The sequence below is a fragment of the Halichoerus grypus genome, chromosome 12 (genome assembly GCF_964656455.1).
Source record: "Halichoerus grypus chromosome 12, mHalGry1.hap1.1, whole genome shotgun sequence".
NCBI lineage: Eukaryota > Metazoa > Chordata > Mammalia > Carnivora > Phocidae > Halichoerus > Halichoerus grypus.
Genome location: NC_135723.1, coordinates 13,466,819 through 13,475,211, shown reverse-complemented (window position 1 = coordinate 13,475,211; position 8,393 = coordinate 13,466,819). Strand labels below are relative to the sequence as shown.

At 47.6% G+C, this 8,393-nt stretch overlaps 1 long non-coding RNA gene across 2 annotated transcripts in view; it reads right to left on the bottom strand.

The window, feature by feature from the left end:
• Positions 1 to 705: 705 nt before the first annotated feature.
• LOC144379719 (uncharacterized) overlaps positions 706 to 8,393 on the bottom strand; it is a 50,924-nt gene continuing 43,236 nt past the window's right edge. For both annotated transcript variants that reach the window (XR_013443066.1, XR_013443067.1), the window contains exons 2-4: positions 6,535 to 6,621; positions 2,090 to 2,277; positions 706 to 1,332 (exon numbers count right to left, since the gene is read on the bottom strand). This is a non-coding gene — a long non-coding RNA (uncharacterized LOC144379719). The remainder of the gene's footprint in view (positions 1,333 to 2,089; positions 2,278 to 6,534; positions 6,622 to 8,393) is intronic.

The window sequence follows — 8,393 nt, the reverse complement described above, 5'->3', positions numbered from 1 at the left end:
TCCTTGAGCTCTCACCAGGACCCCAGAGAGCCCTTCACACCTGAAGAAAGAGGGCCTTTCTCCAAGAAGATTTTATACTTTCCCCCTTATATCCACATTGCCCGCAAGGGATTTCTGAGAAGGGAAAAAAGCCTCCAGTCTTCAGCAAACACCAAAAGTTTGAGAAGGATGCTTTTAATTAGTTTCTTCACCTCCAGAGTGAATGGTGAGTCTTGTGCTCTAGGCAGACTTCTCTCTCTGATCCTACACACACACACACACACACTCTTACACACACACTCACACATGCACACACACACACACCACACACACACTCACACCTCTCCTTTGGGAACTCCTGACCCCCTAGCTTTAAGCATCTACAGCGCCGGACTTTGCCCCAAGGTGGACCGACTGCCTGGAGCCTCATCTTCCTCAGGAACGGTGCCCAGTGCCTTGGAATCCCAATACCACTCCCCCCACGAAATCTGTTTGTCCTGTGTTCTCTCCTAGAAAAAGCAGTTTAAGATTTGACCACTTCCAAATGAAAAATCGAATTGATTATACCACTTTTCAAAAGAAAACTTGAGGAAAGAAAGAAAAACAGATGAAGGGAAAGAGGGAGAGAAAGATATAACCCTTGCTAAGAGTCTGCAAGGTGCAAATGCTATGCTAAGTGTCTTAATGCATTTGGGCAGCCGTAACTTAAATACCATAGACTAGATAGCTCGTAAACCACAGAAATTTGTTTCTTACAGTTTGGGAGGCAGGGAAGGGGCAAGACACTCCTTGGGGCCTCTTCCATAAGGGCACTGATCCCATCCCTGAGGGCTCCACCCTCATGACGTAATCACCTCCCAGGGCCTCACCTGCTCTCACCTTGGGGGTCAGGGTTTCAACACATGAGTTGCACGGGGACACATTCAGTCCACAGCACTAAGTATTCTGCATTTGTCTTCTCATTTATCCCTCAAAACAATATAAGGAGGCGGATTTTATTACCCTCTTTTGAAGATAAGTATACGCAGGCTCAGAAGTCTTAGATCATTTGTCCAAAAGCACACAGTTAACTCAGAACCAGATTTGAATCAGATCTTCCGGGCTCCGAGTATGAACTTGAGAAATGCGTGTGATGGGAGAGAGGGTCCCAAACGTGAAGGTTCCTGCGCCCAGCACTCCCCGAAGGCAGTCTGAGGAGCACCTCTGAAGAATGCCAAGCTCCCGCCTTCATCCGGGTTTGGCTTCGCCTTGTTCGCAGACGCCATATTGTGGCCTATTCCTGTCTGACTTCTTTCTTACGCTTCTATGCTCTCCAGACATATTTCGGGTATTCTTCAAGGCCTTCATAAAGCTCTGCAAAAAATAAATAATTGAAATTTGTTAAAAACTCCTTAAAAAAAAAACTATATAAACTAATTAAAAAGAAATGTACTGACAATGTAGATTCCAAATTGCCCAGGACAAGGTTGGCCCAATTGCAAGGACAGCTGATGGAAGAATAGTCTGGGTCTGAGCTGCGAGAGGGGCCGAAGCCGGGCTCCATTTCCCCAAATCACACTTGATCTGCCATTGGTTTCCTGAATGATTGGGTCAGATGGTCAGTTGTTACTCAGCAAAGTGTGATAATAGCATTTCCCACGAGGTGTTCTAGAAAGGTTTTGAAGTGCTTGGGTGAAAAGAACCATAATACAATCTTCTGGGGGGTGGTGAGTGGGGGGGGAGCGTCAATACCTCATCACACCCACTTTTCAGTCCCTTTTAAGAGCAGCTGATGTGCGTCATGCTCCAGGGCTGCTGACTCGGAAGGAGGAACTGGTCACCGAAAGGACTTCAGGGCTTTTTGAAAACAGTTAAAAGAGCCCCTCCAGGAGCTCACGTCCGGGCCCCGGTGAGGCCCTCCAGGCCCCAGAGCTCCTCTTGCAGGATAGCTCTGCCTCATGCCACCCCAGCAGTAAGGGCCTCGGAGCACAAGCATGCCTGGAGCTGTCGAACAGCCCTGGGTTCAAATCCCGGCTCCACCACTAAGTTGCTGCATGACCGTTGGCACATTATTTCAGTCCTCTGGCCTCTGTTACCTTATCTGTGGAGCGGAAATAATAGCGGCACCCACCTCAAACTTCGTCACTGGGAGCAAACGAGATAACAGATAGAAGGTGCCCAGTCAGTGTGAGTCTCGACTCTCGACGGGATTAGCAGCAGCTGCGGCATCGTCTCTCAGCTCGTGTTCATCTTGTCTCCTCCACGTGCCCTTTCTCAGGCCCCACAGAGGTTTGGGTGGTAGAGGGGATCACTTTGGACCTGGTAGAATGTGTGGGGAACTTCATGTTGTTGACAGAAAACCTCTCCACGTCACCTCCTCCTCTAGCCACTAGCCACTCTAAATCTGACATTATTTTCCTTAAAGCCCCGGCCAGTCACCCCCAGGACTTGTGAGGCACCCACCATCTTCCTGTCTGTAGGATTCAACCAGGCCACTGTCCCACGTGAAAACTGAAGGCAAGACTCCGCACAGCTGCACGCTGGGAAACTATGGCTTCTATGTCAGAGAAGACAGAGGACTTCCTCCTCTGCCTCTGTGTTTCCGCTCTTTACAGAATTTGGGTCCTTGTTATGGGATTTAGGAGACAGCAGAATTAGGAGGGAAACTGGGGGAGAGATTGATATTTGCACAAGCGTTTGACCAGGGCTGTTCCTAGGGTGTGTGGGGCCCAGGCAAATATATAACAATTATAGATAAACAATTTGAGTCACCAAAATCTGCATACTAGCATCTGGCAGCCCAATTTCAGACGATCTCATGAAAGAAATACCAATCTTGGGGCGCCTGGGTGGCTCAGTCGGTTAAGCATCTGCCTTTGGCTCAGGTCATGATCCCAGGGTCCTGGGATCGAGTCCTGCATCGGGCTCCCTGCTCATTGGGAAGCCTGCTTCTCCCTCTGCTTGTGTTCTTTCTCTCTCTCTGAAAAATAAATAAATAAAATCTTAAAAAAAAAAAAAAGAAAGAAAAAGGAATACCAATCAGTCAGCAGGAGCTATCCAATCTCCAGACCACCCTCCTATCTGGGTCCTGGTCCCAGTCCCAGTCTGGGGACAATGTCACAAGCATGAGGCTCAGATCTTCTGGAGCATCTGGTCAACCCTACACGAGTGATGGCCGATGGAAGAAAGCCCTACAGGGGAGAAATCAGCACCAGAGCCCACATGGTCCTGGTTCAGGCCCAAGGAGTACCCCCTGGATGGCACAGCTGACTCCTGCCTGTCTCCAGCATTGGACGGGGAATGAGACAAGTCCAAGGAAGGCACTCCAAAGAGCAGAGTCTCCAGAGGCACGGGGCTGGGCCAGGCCTCAGGACAGGTCTCAGGACAGGACTGCGTTTGACACCAAAGCCTCTGTCAAAGTTTCCCTCTCGGAATCAGGCTTGGAAGGAACATTGTTTCTTTCTTCTCAGTGTGTGGACAATGTGGGGCTCTCCTAAATTCTAGGCCAGACAGTCTTTCTCTTTAGGTTACTCCTGTATCTCAAGGACCATAGCTATGGACCTAGTGCTATCACCATGAACTATTTGCCCTATTAGCGACACGGCAGATAGAAACAAAAACAATTAGGATTGAATCTAGCACAAGGGCAAGCCAGCTCAATTCTATCAGGAGCTATTTGCAAATTCATTGTTTCTTCTTGGAAAGTTATAAGCCCAGACCCCTGCACAGGCCTGCCCCTAAACGTTGCAGGCCTAGGGCAATAGTACAAATGGAGACCCCTGACCCACACCCCATTCACTTCTCTCTTCTCTCTTCTAGTTCTACTCGGATCATATGCATATGGATATCCCAGCTCACCCAGCCTATCTCTATCTCCCCCGATCGTGCCACACCAGCAGTCCTTGGCCACCTTTGGGTACACAGGTGGTATTGTTAGCTCTTACTCAAAAGGACAGAGCTGGGAAAGACACTCACACAGGCCTGAGCAATTGGGCAAGGAATTCTGGTGTCCCTGGTACCTAGAATATGATTTTGAAGTAGGGGGCATGGACTCCACATGGACACATCCCTTGGCCTCCTGGACCTCTCATCCCATGGGGAAGGTACAGAAGGAAGAGTGCCAGAGCCAGGCCCGTGAAAGCACAGGACCAGTGCAGAGGCCCACCTGCCGGGGTCTAAGGGTAATACACCCCAGCATAGGATTTCCAAACCCATACCCCAATCCCTACTTCATTTTTCAGTTTCTACTTCCTCAACCTCCTTCAGCCCACTCCCCAAAGGCTGCCTTTCGTTCATGCATAAGAATTCCTACTTCTTATTTTTGAGTCATCCTGAATCTCACCTTGAAGCTGGTGTTATACAAAAAAGAAGATATTATATCTTTTTTAAAAGTCTACAGAACCTGAATATTTATGATATGCCACATCAAGATGTCCTGGCAAAGAAATGTAATTCTTGTCACCCATGGCTACTGAAAAATGACTTTCTGGAGACACTAGTGGCACTTTTTATCTTTCATAGGCTGACAGATAATGGGATTGCAAGTTTCAAGCAGTAATCTCATCTTATTGTGATTTCAGGGGAGGGAGGGAAGGCAACGTAGCTGAGCTCTACAGAGGACTGAACAGACAAGCAAAATAACATTCTGCAACAAGAGGTTCCCGCCCTGGAAGAGATCTGAGGTGCCTTACACTCCTTCGAGAGGAACTGACATTGTTCCATTTGTGATTGAGGATACCGATGAGGAAGTGAAAGAGTGGCTATGAGATTCGCTCCAGAAGTCAAACCCGGGCTGGCAGACTCCAGAATCCAAGTTCTTTTACATTACATTATATCACAATATGAAGTCTTAAAAAAAATGGATCTGATCTTTCTTCTTTTTAAAGATTTTATTTATTAATAGAGAGAGAGAGCACAAGCAGGGGGAGCAGCGGCAGAGGGAAAAGCACTCTCCCTGCTGAGCAGGGAGCCCGATGCGGGGCTCGATCCCAGGACCCTGGGATCATGACCTGAGCCGAAGGCAGATGCTTAACCGACTGAGCCACCCAGGCATTCATCTTTCTTTTCTTTAAAGTCACACAACACTTTCCATATAATTTCCTTGTGGTGGTTGCAGCATAATAAAAAATAGTTAGCCTTTGTCCCCAGTTTCTGGCATTCGGGTCCTAAAACCCTTGGAATCTCCAAAATGATGAGAGTCTTATGCATGCTAATGAGACGACTGGAGATTGGGGTCCCCTAGATCGCTTCAGGATGGGGACCAGTCTCCAAAATGACCAAGCCTTGATTAGAAGCTAGGAACTTTCAGCCCCACCCTCCAACCTCCAGGAATGGGAGAGGGGTTGGCAACTGAGTTTAATCACCAATGGCAGATGATTTAATCAATCATGCATATGTACTGAAACCTCCATAAAACCCTTAAACAGTAGAGTTCACAGAGCATCTAGGTTGGTGAACGTATCCCCATGCTGGTATGGTGGTGCACCCCAACTCTCTGGAACAGAAGCTCCTGTGCTTGAGACCTCTTCAGACCTCATCCTATATACCTCTTCATCTGGCTGTTCATTTGCATCCTTTATAATAAATCAGAAAATGTAAGTAAAGTGTGTTCCTGAGTTCTGTGAGCCAGTCTAGCAAATTAGAGAACCTAAGGAGGGGGTCCTGGGACCCCCCCATTTATAGCTGGTGGGTCAGAATTATGGGAGGCCCCGGACTGGTGACTGGCCTCTGAAGGACGCAGGCAGTCTTGTAGGACTGAGCCCTTGACCTGTGAGGTCTGCACTAAAACGAAGTAGTGTCAGTATGAATGGAATCATTGAACACCGAGTTGGTGTCTGGACAATCAGAGAATTGGTTGTTGGTGTGGAAAACACCCCACAGTGGTTATCTGGCACTGCCCTGTGTTATGATCATTTGAGTTGAGGTTTTTGGTTTGGGGTTGGTTTTTTTTTTTTTTTCTTTTCTCCTATTGGTTCTGTTTTCCCTGAGAGCCCAAACCGGGTCTTATTCATCTTTGTATTTCTTACAACACCTAGCACAGGGCCTGGCCCGCAATGAAAGATGAATAAACAATGTTGAACGGGTTCCAATTTTTTGCGTTGACTTCTCCTCGGATCTTTATGATCGTGCGTGTTTAGGAAGGCCGAGCTGGGCCGTGCTGGACTTCGGCGTGGAGTGACGAGGCACTGAATCACACCATTCACCAAGGATGTGTCTCCCCAAACTCCTCACACAGAATGATGACTAAGAATGAGAAGGGCTGCAATAAGGGGTAGAGACTGGACCCCACAAGGAGGTCCCGTCACTAGGTAATGATTCAACCACATTGACCTTATAGTTTCGGTGATTCAAGTTCATGCCTCAGCAACATTTTGCATTTTACCTTATACAATGGACTTCCAAATCACACTCAAGTGACTTAAACGTAAATGCTACAACCATCAACGGCCGGAGTCTACTCTGTGGGAAAATTGCTGCGCATCTCGATAAACTGAGAATGTACAGAATATACTGATCTAATAAGGGGGAAACTCCCCAAGAGCTGACTTACAAGTCCTCCTCAGCCTCCCGACTCACCTGGACCCCTGACATAGTTCTGTGTCAGCAACTCGTCCCAGCTCCAGCTGCAGACTTTCCCCTGTAGTATTTGTAGATCAATTGCAACTAATCAGGAAAAGGAAGAAAAATGAGCATCTGGCCTTCAACATTTTCACTCTAGAGTCTTACAGATGAACTTGAATGACAAGTTCAGTCTCTCCTTGGGGAATGAAAACCTTCCTCCTTCTCCTCGCCTCCACCAAATCATGAACAATAGCTGTAAAAGAGAGTAGACTCAGAACCCCCAGCAGATCTCTGGACAGGCTGGGGCAGAAGCAGGGAGGAGATTTTAACTGCAATTCTGCAGGCTTTGCAGGGCTCATCCTCTGGGGAATGGCCAGCAGACCTCAGCAGTTCCCACGTCTCATGTTGACTCTGGTGGACTCCAACCCATATTCTCCACCAAATGCCAAACCACAGTACACTGAGCAGCAGAGAGCAAGCATCCAACAGACACATCAGAATGACTCAGAGGAATGGTTTCCAAGCCTTTGTAACCCCATATCTATTTCCTTTATTAAGGAGAAGAGAATAAATAAGGGAGGGGAGGAGAGGAAGGGAGAGCAGAGAAGGGGAGGGCAAAGGAGGGAAGAGGAAGAGAGGGGAGGGAAGGGGTGGGGAGGGGAGGGGAGGAACCAGTGCAATGTGTAAGACAGATGCCACACTGCATCACCTCTTAGCCATCCTGGCCATGAACATGGGAGCCCACCAAGACTCCTATTCTAAGGTGCAGTTCTTTAGTTTAGCCTGGGGAAGTTCATACTGGTTGTAGCAAAAGATTCAATAAAGCAAGACCTGCCCAGGCTGCCAGAATCGTAACCACAAAAGACCATTTTGTGGGTTTTGTGGCCATTTTCATTCACTCCCTGGACCAGAGTACGTTTGACTCCCTGCAGAATAATCTCCAGTACATCATTCAGTCTATTCTCAAATGCCTCGAGTAGCAGGATATTCACAACTTCCCTTGGGAAGTTATTCTTAAAGTCGAATGGCCAGGGTGTTTTTCCTTGATATTGAACATCCATCTTTCTTCTTCTTAACTTCATCCCTGTTATCCTGTGGAATAAACTCCTGCCCTCCGCATTGTCTGTTTCCCTTAGCGTTTACTGATGCATTTCCCGAGCATCCTTACTGTATCATTTCAGCCTCTCTGCACTCGAGCCTCAGAGATCAAGAAACGGCTAAGGAATGCAGTGACAAATAAAGGCTCTGCCATTTGGCAAGCATAAACATAAATGAGATGTGAGCCCAAAATCTCAATAAAGAAGGGATCATCATCAATCCACCCTCTATGCAGAGCCCCACGACAACGGGAGAATTACTCTGCAGTGAGCGATGCTCTGCCAAGGGGACCCTGTTCTCCCCGTGATTCATTTTCACGACCTAATGAGTTCTCCCTCCCCCAAAATGAGTTTATGAACTGTCAAATTTATCTTATCATATGTATCTTTAATTGCATTCACCACACGTGGTATACGTTTTATCTTACGTGCTGTGCTGCCTGGTGTATAAATTCTCATTGCACAAACTTGGGAGCGTCGAGAGCTTGCCAGCTCCTTGCTGCAAGTAGAGGAGTCAGAGTGGGCTCTGAGAGTGGGCTGCCCCAGAGGACATTAGCCTTGTTACATTAGACTGATGAATGTGGGGAGACTCAGCTGTTTTCTCCCTACTTTTAGAACCCTTTTTCACAATCCAGAAAAACTCCAGTAATTAAAAATGGCTACTCAACCCCCTACTCAGGTCAAGTGAGTCTCCCTTTGTCTCCTGTCCACACCTCCCCTCCAGCACACACCCTGTTCAGTCCAATCTCCTTCAGATCTCTTACTATGATGCCTCAC